Source organism: Panicum virgatum, chromosome 4K, assembly GCF_016808335.1.
Source record: "Panicum virgatum strain AP13 chromosome 4K, P.virgatum_v5, whole genome shotgun sequence".
In the NCBI taxonomy this organism is placed as follows: domain Eukaryota; kingdom Viridiplantae; phylum Streptophyta; class Magnoliopsida; order Poales; family Poaceae; genus Panicum; species Panicum virgatum.
This window is the reverse complement of record NC_053139.1, coordinates 23,636,415-23,652,421: the sequence shown is the minus strand read 5'-3', so window position 1 is coordinate 23,652,421 and position 16,007 is coordinate 23,636,415. Positions and strand designations below refer to the sequence as shown.

The window sequence follows — 16,007 nt, the reverse complement described above, 5'->3', positions numbered from 1 at the left end:
ACTTGGTTCTTTTTAATTAAATTGTTAATGGTCTTATGCAACTTAATTCTGAGCGTTACCCTCTCTGCTCTATACTTGAGTGGTTTACGTCTCCTTAAAACATGTTTTTCTAGAAACTTGGTTTAGGGGGCTCGCATGGTGTTTTGTGCTAGCTACACTCCATAAGGACCGTACGTCATTAGAGCGACAACCTGGGACAACCGCGCAACCACAAGACTGGAATGGGACGGTCTTGGCTTACTAATTAGGTCTTTTTGGTTTGGAGTAACTTACCCGTGGGCAAGGGTGGTAAGTTTCTATGGCCCTCGTACTGAGTGGCCTCATCTGTGCTACGTGTCTTGACGTCCACTAGACCTACACCATAGTCGCCAATCCAACCCTCGCGGTTACTCCTTACCAACGAGATTCTTTGTAACGGCCTCGTAGTGAGTTTGCTAGTCATCTCACCGACGGAAGTGTGATGAACAACTAGCGTAGCTCACGACTTGTGGCTAAAGATGTGCAACCTCTGCAGAGTGTAAAACTGGTATACTAGCCGTGCTCATGGTCATGAGCGGCCCGGATCCTCCTTTTGATTAGTGGGGTTACCTTGGTGGTTTCGGTGTGGTTCTCAGAAGTTCTTAATTAATTTTGATTAATTTCTATGTAACTGGGTTATGGTAATTCATCCACTTATAGTAATTAGCTTTAATAAAATTTTGCCAAGATTAAAAGCTAATGCAGTTGAGTCAACCAACCTTAGAGCCTCATAGTTTGTGTTATACTTGTTGAGTACAAGTTGTGTACTCACTCTTGCCTACTCTACTCTTTTCCTCTTGTTCTCTTTGGGGATACCCTACTGCTGCTCAGTTCCCGATGACGCGGAGGAGTTCACCCAGAGCTACCAGGAGTACGAGGACTTCTAGGCTGTCGTCTCCCAGTCGACGTCCCTGTGGCGCCCAGCTTCAGAGAGAGTTTCGTACTTGTTTTACGCTTCCGCATATTTGTATCAGACATTTTGTCATTAATGTAATAAATAACATTCGTACTCGCTTTATTATATCTTTTTATGTGATATGTGTTGTGATATACTATTTATTCTGTTGTATATACGTGTGACTTGATCCTGGCACGTATATGATTGCTCGGTTTATGTCCTTTTGTAAACCGGGTGTTACAGGTTTGGACCTCAGTAGTTCATAATTAATTTTGATTAATTTCTATGTAACTGGGTTTATGGTAATTCATCCACTTGTAGTAATTAGCTTTAATAAAATTTTGCTAAGATTAAAAGCTAATGCAGTTGAGTCAGCCAACCTTAGAGCCTCATAGTTTGTGTTATACTTGTTGAGTACAAGTTGTGTACTCACTCTTGCCTACTCTACTCTTTTCCTCTTGTTCTCTTTGGGGACACCCTACTGCTGCTCAGTTCCCGGCGACGCGGAGGAGTTCACCCGGAGCTACCAGGAGTACGAGGACTTCTAGGTTGTCGTCTCCCAGTCGACGTCCCTGCGGCGCCCAGCTTCAGAGAGAGTTTCGTACTTATTCTACGCTTCCGCATATTTGTATCAGATATTTTGTCATTAATGTAATAAATAACATTCGTACTCGCTTTATTATATCTTTTTACGTGATATGTGCTGTGATATACTATTCATTCTGTTGTATATACAGGTGACTTGATCCTGGCACGTATATGATTGCTCGGTTTATGTCCTTTTGTAAACCGGGTGTTACAGCATCGTGGATCACAGAGTGACCGAGGAAGAACCCGTCGACAAGCAGTACCGCGAGCAGGTGTGCGAGGACCAGTACCGCGACCCCGAACCCGGAGGACAGTACCTCGATCAGGACCTCCCGTAAGGCTTTGAAGACGGCAAGTTCAATCTCATCCTTTGATTGCATATTTCGACCCAGTTTTATAAACACAACCTATTGGCCTGTTTTACAAATTTGCATATGCTTTTACAGCTGAAACATGGTTGGATAGCCACCCCTTGATTTGTTATAACCATTCCTTGACCATTAACGTCTATATATGATTTATTCTTTATGGATGTTAATCACTTCTAAAGCACCGCTTAGGACCCGGTACTCGTTTTATTACACTCAAAAATGGTTACAACATGCTTTATAAAAGGGAAAATGCGTGAGTATGAAGAAAAAGGAAGTTGGGTTATAAAGAATAAAATGTTAAGATGGGATGGATGAATGGCATTCCCTAGGAGGATTGTCATGCGTCGGAGGCTCGTACCGTTGTGGTAGAGCAAGAAGGTTGGGAGATATCCATCCTGTCACAATTAAGGACCGAGTTGATGTGTCATCTTGCCTGACTCAACTATCGTGCAAACCACTCGACCGCTGTATGTGGCAACGGCTTAGCATAAACCCCACTAGTTAGTCTGATAGCCATCAGGAGAGCTGAGAGCAACGGGTGACCAAGGAGAAGGGATAAGTTCGTGGTGACTTATGCCCCGGTTCAACCTCGGTGTCAGGTCAATGGCCCCTTGGTGGAGCCCGTGTTGGCTAGTCAGATCTAGCTAAGGTTGGTAATGGCTTTGATGGGATCTGCACCGACACTAAGGTGATCATGCTGTGGTACCCCACTTGTGGGTAAAGTTGCACACCTCTGGAGAGTGTAAAACCTATTCGAATAGCCGTGCTCATGGTATTGAGCGGGTTACGGTTTGGTCACACAACTACACGTTTGGGAGGAATGTTTTCATGGCGTGAGTTATTTTTGGAAGGTGTCCGGCAGTTGTGCCGTGAGCTACTGCAAATGGGGAGTCCGGTAGCATTTAAACTTGGATCCTTTGTGAAGGATCAACCCCACTCATTATTCGGTTAAGTGAGAAACTGCTTTAAGAAAACTTTTTTTTCAAAACAAAACCCCTGCATGTGTAAAATCTAGCTTTACTGCAAATAAACCTCTGCCTTATCCTTGATTTATCCTGTGCATATCTGTGTTACCCCCTCCGTGGGTGGGGTTAGACTTGTTGAGTACTTTTGTACACACCCGATATATATTTGTGGTTTTCTTCAGAGGAAGATCCGGACTTCGTTGTTGAAGACGTCGAGTAGAGGTTGCGTCCGCACCCAACTTTGCCTGTGGTGTCGGCCCTCTGCAAGATGCCTCTGCTGGCGCAATACTCTGAGCCCGAGCTGGATCCCATGTGGGTCGTGCTTTGGTGTATCACCGTAGCCTTTTTACTTCTTATTATCGTTTGTATCGAGTGTTCGCCTCCTCGGAGGTTTGTACGGTGATGTACCATCTGATGTAATAAATGTGTATCAGCCTCCTGGGACTGATATTTGTATCACATTTAAGTCACCTCTTATGAGGGGACGCTTCAGGCGTCGACCACATTGTTGAATCTCTTTAGTGGAAAACGGGGCCAAGGGGATTGGGAACTTGGGTAGGCCTTCGAGCCATTGCCTCGGTGGCAAAGTCAAGGTGTCTCCGAAAGAGACTTAGTGGCCGAGAAGGATACTTTTGATTGAGTGCTTCAACAATGTGGATCGGGGGTGGCATTTGCCTACCGATACCACGGGATACATCCTTGTGTCATGAGTTTGCTTCCTCTCATCATCTCTTTACATTTCCGCATTTCATATTACAACTTGTGTGCCTTTACATTCTTAGTGTAGTATATTGGTAGGATTGGCTATAGGTTGCAGAACTTTTTTGGGATGAGAGTTTCATATCAGAAGAACCGCAGTTGGACATTTAGATAGCATATTTTAGATTAAGTTTTTGTGCAAACTAGCTGAAGCTATAGGTTAAGGTTTTAAATTTCCTAATTTACTCCCTCCCCCTCCTAGGTTACGTGCACCCGATCACTTTCACATCCGCATCGAAAAAAAAGTTTTGCTCTCATTTCTCTTAGATTATTTCCCTTTTATTCCCATCAGGGGTAAGAATGTTTTAATTCCAATAGTTGAAGTGGTGAACATTTGCTCTATTTTATTCCCTCCTCATGCGATTTAGTATTGGATTGGGAATGATTTGCATGAATAATGATTGTCTTATTCAGTGTGCGTACTAGATCACTAAGGCATCATTTGTTTCCACGGACTTTTTTCTGTCACATAAAAAAGAATCTTATTATTTTGGAGTATCAAATAAAATTTGTTGATATTTTTTTTGACAACTAAGTGCTAATTCGCGAGATGAATTTAATGAGCCTAATTAATCCATAATTTGCTACAGTAACCATCCACTAATTATGGATTAATATACCTCATTAGATTCGTCTCGCAGTTTAGCCATAGAGTTCTGCGGTTAGTTTTATAATTAACCTTTATTTAATACTTCTAAATACTAATATTCTCTTTGATGTGACATAGACTAAAATTTAGCCCCTGAAACTAAACAATCCCTAAGGTCTGTCTTAATATAGAAGTTTTATGAAGAGTTTTATGGCATTAAATTCTATGCCACTTCATCAATGTTGCTGACATGGCAAGGAGAGAGGAGACAGAGTTTCATGAGGTGAGAGAAGAGTTTCATCCCTATGAAACTCAGCTGGCACAATTACATAATTCTAGTCTTGATAACTATATCATGAAACTATACAATTGACCTAAAACATATTCCCGCTAAAGGGGGAAATGTGTTATACAAACCGCAGCTATTATTATAGGCCCCTCTTACACCCGTAGGGGCCAGAGTTCAAGAACCGTCTGTAAAATGTTGTATATATCGAAATGTTCTCTAAAACACGACAATAATTAATGAATTATCATATTAATTTGGTCCAAGGATACAACATAGGGTATATAGGAAGCTAGTTTACAATTAAAGTGAACATGACACTTAATAAAACTCAGGACGTCGCGCAGGATCCACTGCATACACTAAACCAGTAGCGTCTATTTCATCAATTCCGCTCCTGCTTCGTCCTGACCACTAAGCGAGCGTGCAACGGTGTCCTCATCTCAGTAACAAGCCCTGGCCTTTCTGACATGTCAAGTTCCACCTCCTTCCCCACACAACCGACTGGCTTCCATTCGAACCGTGTCACCAGATTCTCCACGAATGACTGCAAAACCTTCAGGGCGACTGCCGCACCCGGGCATGCCCTCCGCCCGGCACCGAACGGCATCATCTTCAACGTTCTGCCGCCGCCGCCGCCACTGCCGATGCCGCGGACGACGAACCCTTCTCCGCCTTCCAGAAACCGCTCCGGTCTGAACACATCCGGCTCAGTCCACAACGTGGGGTCGCGACCGATGTCACCCACTCCATAGTTCACAACGCTGCCCTTAGGTATCACGTATCCATCCAGGGAGACATCCCTATCCGTCGTGTGAGCCAATAGGTAGTGCGCAGGTGGGTGGAGACGGAGGGCTTCAAGCACCACGGCCTCCACGAATGGCCTCTCACTGCCTGTCCCTGGATTTTTTCCTCCAGCTCTCGTAGCTATGTCATCCAGGAGCTTTCGTTGGGTATCCTGTTGAAAGGTCAATGTTTATGTAATACATACATACATACATACATATATATAAATAGTTCTATATATATATATGGAGTAAATTTGATATTTATTAGTCGATTGAAATCTTGATATTATACTCAGATCTTGTGACCAAATAGGAAATAAGTGGAGAGGTAAGAGTCTGAATTCCATTGAGTTTAGTTTTCTGGCATGGAATTTGTGCAAGTGACCTTAGACCCTCCACAGCGTTGTGCCCAGAGTGATGCTCCAAGAAGAGAGAGGATTTAAGCCTCACTCCTCACGCTGTGACAAGTGATGCCAGCTCTAAGCGATGCCCTGTAAAATTGGAGCGAGAAAAGAACAAGCTCCCGTGCCCATTCAATAAAGAAGTATTTTGTTGCTTTCCGTGCTCATCTCATCCTCCACGTGCTGTTGTTGCTGCTGCAAAAAATAACAATACTTTATTCTTCGGCCCAACAGTGTAGATAGCTTCGACGCCTTAGACTTTGCACCCTGCAGCTCATATAGCTTCGGTGCTGTAGCGAAAATGGTCTTTCATGCCATATTTCAATATAATGTTTTGGTGATTGATATAGACAACACAACACTTGAACTAATATGATTGTTAAGATGACCATTCTTAGGCTTTTAGGTTCAAGTGATGACAAAGAGAAGATAAGCGTAGTTAGGCCCGAAGGGCCGCCCCTACGGTGCATCCGATGGTTGTCACAAACACCAAGTCAAAGAAATCAAGACAGAGATACTTTAGTATCACCAGTTTAACCGATACCTAAGCATCGGTGCATCCGATGGTTGTCGGAAGATCCGACGCCCTGGTGTTTGTGAGGCACCGGTTGAACCGACGGCATCACGACAGGTATCGAAGCATTGGGCATACTATGTTCCAGAGACGATGTCAAGCGCCCAGGAGAAGATCCTTCAGCACCGGATGAACCGGTGATGCATCGGAGCAAAGCACCGGTGTAATGACGTCAGCAGAAGAGAAGAAGGCCAACGGCTAGTTGAGTGCTGAGAGTGATCGGTTTAACCGACGGTCATGCATCGGTTCAACCGATGATCACTGTGTCAGCTGTTAGGAGTTCTACGGCTACTTCGGGTCTTAGAGTGATCGGATGAACCGACGCTACCCCGCCAGAGGCATCGGTTCATCCGATGATACGCAGATTTCTACTGACCGTTGGAGCAATGGCTACAAGACTTGGTATCCTATATATACGCCTCACCCTGGCCATTTGAAGTTTGCTGGAGTTGCTAGAAGTCACACACACACCCAAGATCATCTCCAAGCCATACAAGAGCCCATTGATCATATCCTTAGCCTTTAGCACTAGCCTTGTAAAGTGTGAGTGCTAGATTAGCTCTTAGTGAGTGAGATTGCAAGGCCTTGAGTCTTTGTGCTGTGGTTCTTTAGTGAACCAAAAGAAGAGCTTGGTGCGCCGGCCCCTTGGAGTTGTGAAGCTCGCCGGCAACGTCATCGACCCTTCAACTTGGTGTGGAGCGGCGACGACACTTTGTGCGGGGGACGTGGAGACCCCCATCCTTTGTGGAGAAACTCCTTAGTGGAACCCGGGGCCAAGGTGACCGTGATTGTGTTCACGGAAGAGATTTGGTGGCCGAGTAGCAATACTCTTAGTGAGTGCTACAACAACGTGGATGTAGCTGTGCCTTTGTGGCTAACCGAACCACGGGATAAACATCCGCGTCAAGAGTTTGCTATCTCCTATCCCGCTCATTAAACTTCCGCATTTCATACTAGCATTTTGTATGCCTTTACTTTCATAGAGTAGTTTCTTGATAGGAAAGATAGGTTGCTAAACTCTTTTGGGATAGGGGTTTCACACTAGAACAACCATAGTTGCACATCTAGATAGCTTGTTTTAGCTTAAGTTTTGTGCAAACTAGTTGGAGCCATAGGTCTAAGTTTTTTAGAGTGCCTAATTCACCCCCTCCCCCTCTTAGGCTAGAGCACCCAATCCTAACATGTGCCTGTTTGCTTGGTGTGGGGCCCATTTTTTGGGCATTAGCACACTATGAAGGGTCTTAGAGCAACTCCAGCAGGGCTACTAAATGGGCTTCTATCTCCATATTTGCTCGGTGGGTGTAAAAAATTGATCTCCAACAGGCCTTCCAAATAGGCTGTTATTTTGGTAGGCCTTCCAAATTTCTCCCCCACCCCCTCAATTTGGTGGCCCAATTTGGGCTGCCAACTATGGGCCCTCTATAGAAGCCCAATTTATTCGGCCTGCTGGAGTGGAGGCCAATATTTGGGTGAGTAAAATTTAAAAGTGGACTTCTAAATAGACATTTGCTCACCCAAATTTAGAAGTTCTACTGAAGTTGCTCTTAGAGCAACTCCAGCAGGGCTACTAAATAAGCTTCTATCTCCATATTTACTCGGTGGGTATAAAAAATTAATCTCCAGCAGGCCTACCAAATGGGCTGCCATTTTGGTAGGCCTTCAAATTTCTCTCCCCACCCCACAAATTTGGTAGCCCTCTATTTGGGCTGACAACTGTGGGCCCCACTAATTTTTCTCTTTTTTTCATTTCTTCATCCCAATCCCTAGATCCCCTTCGGACACCACCACGCCGCCGCCGCCGGCCCCACCGCCCCCGCCACGGGCCTCGCCCACCTCCATGCGCTCCTCACCGCGCTCGCCGAGCTGCTCCTCCTCCCCGCCATTCTCTACTCGCTCAAGCCATCGGAGAGGAGCCTGGCGCAGATCCTGGGAAGGGAGCCCCACTTCCTGGACACCTTGACCTCCGTCCTGCGCCGGCCGAGCTACCGGTCGCGCACCTACGGCATCCTCCTGCTCAAGTCGTTGAGCGCCGAGCTGGAGCAGGAGGTGGTGCGTGTGGTCTCCGACCGGGTGTCCTCCAAGGCGGTCAAGGCGTTGCTTCACGTGCTGTGCCGGCTGTGTGACTGTGCTCGTGGGGCCGGAACCGCGCGGTGGCAACGCTGGCCGAGCTGCTCCTCGACGAGGGCGGCCGCCGCGTCACCGAGCTTGCCGTGGTGGCGATCGACCACCTCTGCGGATGCGCCGAGGGGCGGTCGGACCTGGTCGCGCACCCGGTGGGGCTGGCCGTCGTGTCCAAGAAGGCCATGCGGGTGTCGCTGGCCACCACCGAGAGCGCCGTGCGCGCGCTCCATGCCGTGGCGCGGCACTCGCCGACCCCGGCCGTGCTGCAGGAGATGCTCGCCGTTGGAGTGGTAGCCAAGCTAATGCTGGTGCTGCAGGTGGACGCCTTGACCGTGCTGCCGCCTCGGCTAGGACCCGGTCCCCGCCGACGTCGGTGGCGGCGAGCCGGTGGAGGAGCGCAGCAACCGCGCGGGCGGCAGCACGGCCACCTCTAGTCCTCCAACATCCTGCTCGACGCCCAGTACGAGCCGACGGGCACGGGTGGCGACGTTGCGGCTCGGGGTAGGGCACGAGCGAGTGGGAGAGGTGGGTTGGGTGCTGAGGTAATGATATGTGGGGTCCAGTTGTCAGTTGAAAAAAATAGAAGTCCAATTTACTAAGCCTGCTGGAGTGGAGGCCCATATTTGAGTGAGTAAAATTTAGAAGTGGGTGTTGGAATTGATCTCCACGGGCCCGATCCAAAGATCGGGCCGAACCCCATGAACATGCCCAGATCGAGGGCGTCCAGCCCATACGGCTGGTGGGCCCCCGTCGCCCGCGCTATATAGAACGGGAGAGCGACCGGGGCACGGGTGATGAGGTTGACCGCTGCCACACCCCCCCTCCTACATCCCTACTGATCAAGGGTCAGCGCGAGGCCGACGGGAAGCCGTCGCCACGACGTTCACCGCTGCCACTCCCGTCGCCGCTGCCGGACCCGCACCTCGACGACCCTGAGTTCCTCTGCTCATCGGTGCCATGACCTCCGCCTCCTCTGCACCATCTCCGGTTGACGATCTGCGCCTCCTACTCCCACTCTTTCCCTCTGTCTCTCTCCCTCTTGTAGTAGATCAGGGATGAACTACTTGTTGACTACTCAGAATGTTTTCCCCATACCCGATTTGTGCCTAGAGTTGAGATTCAGTTAAGAACCTAGAACCTTTGTTTCTAACATTGGTACCAGAGCTGATCTAGTGCATAGATCGGGGTTTTGGGGAAGAAAAAGAAGAAACAGAGGAGAAATCGATCTCGAATCGAAAGAAAACTCAAGAACTCTAACCCTAGAACAGAACTCGATCCAGTGAGATTACCTGGTTTTTCCGTCGGACAGAGCCGCCACTGGCTGTCGTCGACGCCGTGCCAGTAGCAGAACCGCGCCGTCGTGCGCCGCTGGGACGCCGGCGTGCGCGCGCGCGTGCGCCGAGGATCAGAAGCGCCGCCTCGCCGGGACGCTGGCATCGCTTGCGCGTACAGGGCACCGCCGCTCGACCGCTCGACGGCGGCGGGCTCACCATCTGGTGGACGCGTGCGCCGGTGAGGGGACCGGCAGCGGCGCCGCCATGCTCCTCGTCCTCCGGTCGCCAAGGGTCGACCGCCGCTTGTCGGCTTCAGAGAGGAGGAAGGGGGAGGAAGAAAGAAAGAACAGAGCGGGAGCGAGCGCTCGCATGCGAAGGCGCCGGCGGCGACGCTTTCGCACCACCATCTCCCCGGCCGCCGTCGGCAGGCGCCGCCGCCGCTCCGAGAAAGAAGGGAAGGGGCACCAGCCGACCGGGGTTTTGAATCCTGTGACGGCCGTCCGGGGTTTCTCTATCTCTGCCCAAAGGTGATTTAGACTTAATGCACAGAATATTATATGTTTGAATTTTGACCAAAGTTAAATTTAAACATACCATTATTGTTATCTTGAATTTGTACCCAAATTTCCGAATTTTGGGACTAATGCCATGTCATATGTGAATGCTATTCCAAAATTAAATGGCCAGAACTATGAAAAATAATTTTCAAAAGTCACAAATTGATCTGGCGATGGCTCATATAGATTTGGCCATCATAATACCAGCACCAGAAGAACCAGAAAATCCCGTGAGGGCTCAGAACGAAGCAGATGATGCATGGACTATTCGAGGGAAAGCCTATGACATTGCTTGAACCAAATGGAACTATCAGCAGGCACGTTAGAATATTTCAAACCGCAAGTGCCTGATGATCATCAGAGATTCCATTTCAGATGACATAATAATGGGAATTTCAGAATTCGCCACTGCTACTGAGTATCTAGCAATGGTGAAGAGTCAGTTTACTGACTCATCCAGAGTTTTAAGCTGCCACTTTGCTGAGCAGCTTATGACCAAGAAATACACTGGCGGTGGCATCAAAGAACATATCTTAGAAATGAGCCACATGGCAAACAAGCTTAAGACAATGAACATGCCTCTTCCAGATCCTTTCATTGTTGGTGTCACTTTGCTGGTGTTAAAGTCTATTCCCAAAGACTTTTCAACTTTTCATGTCAATTAGAACACTCAGCCAGAAAATTGGAACGTTGAGAAGCTGCTTATCATGTGCATTCAAGAAGAGGATAGACTCAAGGCCACCAATGGAGGTGGGCTTGTCTTCCATGTTCAGCAGAAAAATATGAACTATCAGAACAATAAGAAACTTTTCCCACCTAGAACAAATCAGAAGGAGATGGCTTAAAAGAAGCTCAACAGAATGTCCAAAGAAATTTGATAAGTGAGTCACGATTAAATGATGACTCTGTTGATTGCCAATTTGGTGATGGCAAAGGAATGCTGTATGCAATGAGAATAAGAATGCCTCATCATCTATAAATGTTAATAAGAAACAAGAGAATTGATGCAATCTCGTCGAAATTATGGCACTGTCGTTTAGACCATATTTCGAGGGGGAGAATAGAGTGCTTAGTGAAAGCATCAATTCTTCCGCCATTAGAATTTTTAGAATTAGAACAATGTATCGATTGCATTAAAGGATTTTGCTAAGAAAATAAATAAAAATGCCAAACATAGTGTGGGAATTTTAGAAATAATTCACACAGATATATGTGGACCATTTTCTGTCACTACTAACATGATTTAAAGATCAAGATAGCCAGATCCGACCGTGGGGTAGAGTACTACGGTCGGCACACCCCATATGGCCAAGTTCCTGGAACTTTTGAGAGGTTCTTACAGGAAAATGGTATAGTTGCCCAGTATTCTATACCGGGCGAGCCTCAGCAGAACGGAGTAGCAGAAAGAAGGAACCGTACCCTTATGGATATGGTAAGAAGCATGATGAGCTACTCCACGCTACCGATTAACTTGTGGATGGAGGCGTTAAAAAAAGCTATCTACATACTTAATCGTGTGCCAAGTAAATCGGCGCCGAAGACACCGTACGAACTGTGGACAGGAAGAGAATCCTCGCTCAATCATTTTCGAGTGTGGGGCTGTCCGGCTGAGGCCAAAGTGTTTAATCCAAACATTGGGAAACTAGATCCCAAGACAGTCAGTTGCCATTTTATTGGCTATCCAGAAAAATCGAAAGGGTATCGTTTTTACTGCCCTGACAGACATACGAAATTCGTAGAAACAAGACACGCTGTCTTTCTAGAAGATCAGATGATCAGGGGGAGCTTGGTAGCCAAAAAAATTAATCTTGAGGAGAAGCTGGTATTTGTCCCTACTCCGACGACTCAAGAACCTTATTTCTGCTTAACTGTGGCTGTGGCACCAACAGTACAGAGAACTACAGTGCCAACACATGTTGTTAGTTCTCCTAACGTGGCAGCAAATGAGAATGAGGATTCCATTCCTCATGCTCAACCAGAACCCGTTGCCGTGGATGAGGGGGAGCAACAGCAGCCTCCTGGACCAGAAATACCAGTTGCAATGGCCCCACAAAGACCACAAAGAACTAGAAGATCTGCTATTTCTGACGATTATGAAGTCTATAATAGCAAAGAAATACAAATTGAGGGTGATCCCACCTCATTTGAAGAGGCCATGAAAAGCGCAAATTCATCCAAGTGGTTTGCAGCCATGGAAGATAAAATGAAATCAATGAGTACCAATAAAGTTTGGGACTTAAAAGAAATTCCCAAAGGAGCCAAAACAGTATGCTGCAAGTGGGTCTACAAAATAAAGTGTGACTCCAAAGGGAATATAGAAAGATATAAGGTGCGACTAGTGGCAAAAGGCTTCACACAGATAGAAGGAATAGATTGCAACGAGACCTTTTCTCCGGTCTCATGTAAAAACTCTTTCAGAATAATAATGGCCTTAGTGGCTTATTATGACTTAGAATTACATCAGATGGATGTGAAGACGGCATTCCTAAATGGGGATCTATATGAAGACGTCTACATGGCACAATCGAAAGGTTTTGTTGTGGAAGGCCAAGAAAATTTAGGATGCCACCTAAAGAAATCAATTTATGGCTTAAAGCAAGCCTCAAGGCAGTGGTACTTGAAATTTGATGAAACAATCAGAATGTTTGGATTTAAAGAAAATGAAGAGGACAATTGTATTTATGCAAAGTTTAAGAATGGGAGGTTTATCTTCCTTATCCTGTATGTGGATGATATCCTGCTAGCTGGCAGTGATGTTAATCTACTACTGGAGACAAAGAAATTTTTGTCCTTGAATTTTGATATGAAGGATCATGGTGAAGCTTCATTCGTTTTAGGAATTGGGATTCACCGAGATAGAAGAAAAGGGGTGTTAGGATTGTCGCAGAAAGCATACCAAGAAAAAGTATTAAAGAAATACGGTATGCATGAGAGCAAGCCCACACCTGCTCCAATAGTCAAGGGCGACAGTTTCGGGAAACATCAATGTCCCAAGAATCAGTATGAGCTCGAGCAAATGAAGGCAGTGCCTTATGCTTCAGCTGTCGGAAGCTTACAATATGCACAAGTGTGCACTCGCCCTGACTTAAGTTTTGTTACCGGGGTACTTGGCAGATACCAAAGTAATCCAGGCATAGTGCACTGGAAGATGGTAAAGAAGACTCTACGCTATGTGAGGGGCACTACTGGCCTCATGCTAACGTACAGAAAATCAGAATCTCTAGAAATATAAGGATATTCAGATTCAGACTTTGCAGGAGATGTAGATGACAGAAAATCCACGTCTGGATACATCTTCACTATTGCAAAGGGAGCAATATCGTGGAAGAGCTCTAAACAGTCAGTTACAGCATCTATGGAGGGTCTTAGAGCAACTCCAGCAGGGCTACGAAATGGGCTTCTATCTCCATATTTGCTCGGTGGGTGTAAAAAATTGATCTCCAACAGGCCTTCCAAATAGGCTGCTATTTTGGTAGGCCTTCCAAATTTCTCCCCCACCCCTTCAATTTGGTGGCCCAATTTGGGCTGCCAACCATGGGCCCTCTATAGAAGTCCAATTTATTCGGCCTGCTGGAGTGGAGGCCTATATTTGGGTGAGTAAAATTTAAAAGTGGATTTCTAAATGGACATTTACTCACCCAAACTTAGCAGTCCTAATGGAGTTGCTCTCAGAGCTGAATTCGAGGACAGCTGCTGGGCAGGGTGACAGGCTGCTGGTGGGCGGAGAGAGCTAGCATGTGAGGCCCGCCGACAGCAGTACTACCGCCGGTCACTTGTGCGGCTGTGCTTCCATGTAGCCATGGGAGGATACAGTATCTTGAAGGAGAACAGAAAGGACGTTGAGCTGGAGGTTGAAAAAAAAAGACAGTGGAGTGTCAGATGGAAACGGGGAAACAACTAGCTCCTGCGATTGAAACAGATCGTTTTTTCCAGCCTTCTAAGGAATAGGAACCCTATATGATCACATGGAAAGCAGTACTAGCTTTTGACTCGTCAAAATCCTATAAACTCTGATAGTTTTATCACTGTTCTGTGCATGACATACCTGGTGGAGTACAAGCCGCGCCATGATCCATTCGAGGGCCGTCGTCGTGGTCTTGGCCGCGGCGTTCATAAACTCCCAGCAAAGGCTCACCATCTCAAGGTCTCCGAGCCCAAGGCTTAGAAGCATGTCCACGTAGCACCGAGGAACCGCACAGTCGATGACGTCTCCAACTTTCTCTTGCCGTCGCCGACGAGCACTGATGAGGGTCATGACAATAACATGGTGCCTCTTCTGGGCGTCAAACAACTGCAAGAACCTGGGTAAGTAGTACGCAAGCTGAAGGACCACGGGCATGAGGTGGAAGGCGTCAAGCTCGACGACGAGAGAGGATCTCGGCGTGCAAGCCACGCAGATGCGCGAGCACGTCGTCGTCTATGCCCTCTCCGAAGCATAGCGCGGCGAAGAAGAAGAACACAACGTGCCGGAGCCGATCTGATGCGACCACGATGCCGTTGACACCCTCCCGCGCCTCCACCTCGAGGCTCTGAACGAGCTTATCGATGGACAACCACAGCGGGCCGCTGATGTCCGCAGCCACGAGGTGGGAGCTAAGGTTGCGTCGGAGGAGAGCCCAGCGGCTGCCGTACGCGGCGCTGTTGATACCGTAACCATTAACTCCGTAGGACAACGATGGTGGGCGCTGCGCGAAGGCGACACCCATGCTGACCAGTGTGCGGTGGGCAATTTCATGGCCGGCGATGAAGATTGCCGGCCTGCTGCCGGCCCAGAGGGTCACGATGGGGCCATGGGCGTCGTGGAGGCGCCGAAGCACCGCTGAGAGAGAGGCCACGGTGGGAGGCCGACAGAAAAGGTATCCAAGCAGCGGGATCCGTGGTTGTCCGGGACCGGGAGGGAGGGAGCTACGACGATTGTAGTAGTATAGCTTTTGGTTCGTGACGGCCAAGAAGAAGAAGAAGAAGAAGAGAGTCACCACGGCGATGGAGAGGAGTGGTTCCATCGGCTTAATTATGGGCAATACGAGAATGGTGTGGCCAGGTGTGAGATTGAGCCTTTCTGCAATCCCTATCTTTTGTAGATGATGAGGAAAGTGTAGTGGACTCGTGTGTGCTCCAAGAATATTTTATTTTGTATCTGTTTTTTTTCTCCTTTTAAGAGAAAAAACACCGTAAGGATATGCGGCAAGTGATTAGGAAGAATCCTTGCGTCAAATCGATGAGAGTTGGCAAGTGGCAAGCGAGATAGATACTGTTTCTTTTGCTCTTTTGTCTTCACCTTTCGATGAATGATGGCTTCATCCTAGTGCCACAAACACGCAAGCAATATATGGAACAGAATTGTTGATGCGAAACGTGCCACGCACACACACGCTAAATACCTACCACTGAACGTGCAACGCGCATATTAGATATGTATAGCCTAGCGTGTATAGTTTCCATACATACATGTATTGCTTGTATTCCAAGCCACTCCGGCTAATATATATATGAGGTCACCCCCCCCCCTGATGGGGTGTGTGGTGTTTACCAAAATCCATCTCTCTACATGGTATCAATCGCCTAGGATCAATCTGATCCTGGCCTTCCTTCCGCTGCCCTCCCGCACCGCGACTCCCTCGCGGCGCGTCCACCCTGCGATAGCCTAGGCCGCCGCCTCCTCTGCGTGCCCTAGCCGTCACCCCCCCCCCCCCTCTCCTTCCCCATGTCGACAGTGTCTTCCTCCGACTCCATGCCGTCCATGCCGGCTCTCGGCCAGGGCACCCTGCCCGCCGCCGGAGGAGGCACCATGGCGCTTCCAATGACGGCCACGCCCCTG

At 47.7% G+C, this 16,007-nt stretch overlaps 1 pseudogene; it reads right to left on the bottom strand.

Moving 5' to 3' along the window:
- Nucleotides 1-4,687: 4,687 nt before the first annotated feature.
- On the bottom strand, nucleotides 4,688-15,289 carry LOC120703507 (annotated as a pseudogene).
- Between the last annotated feature and the right edge of the window lie 718 nt (nucleotides 15,290-16,007).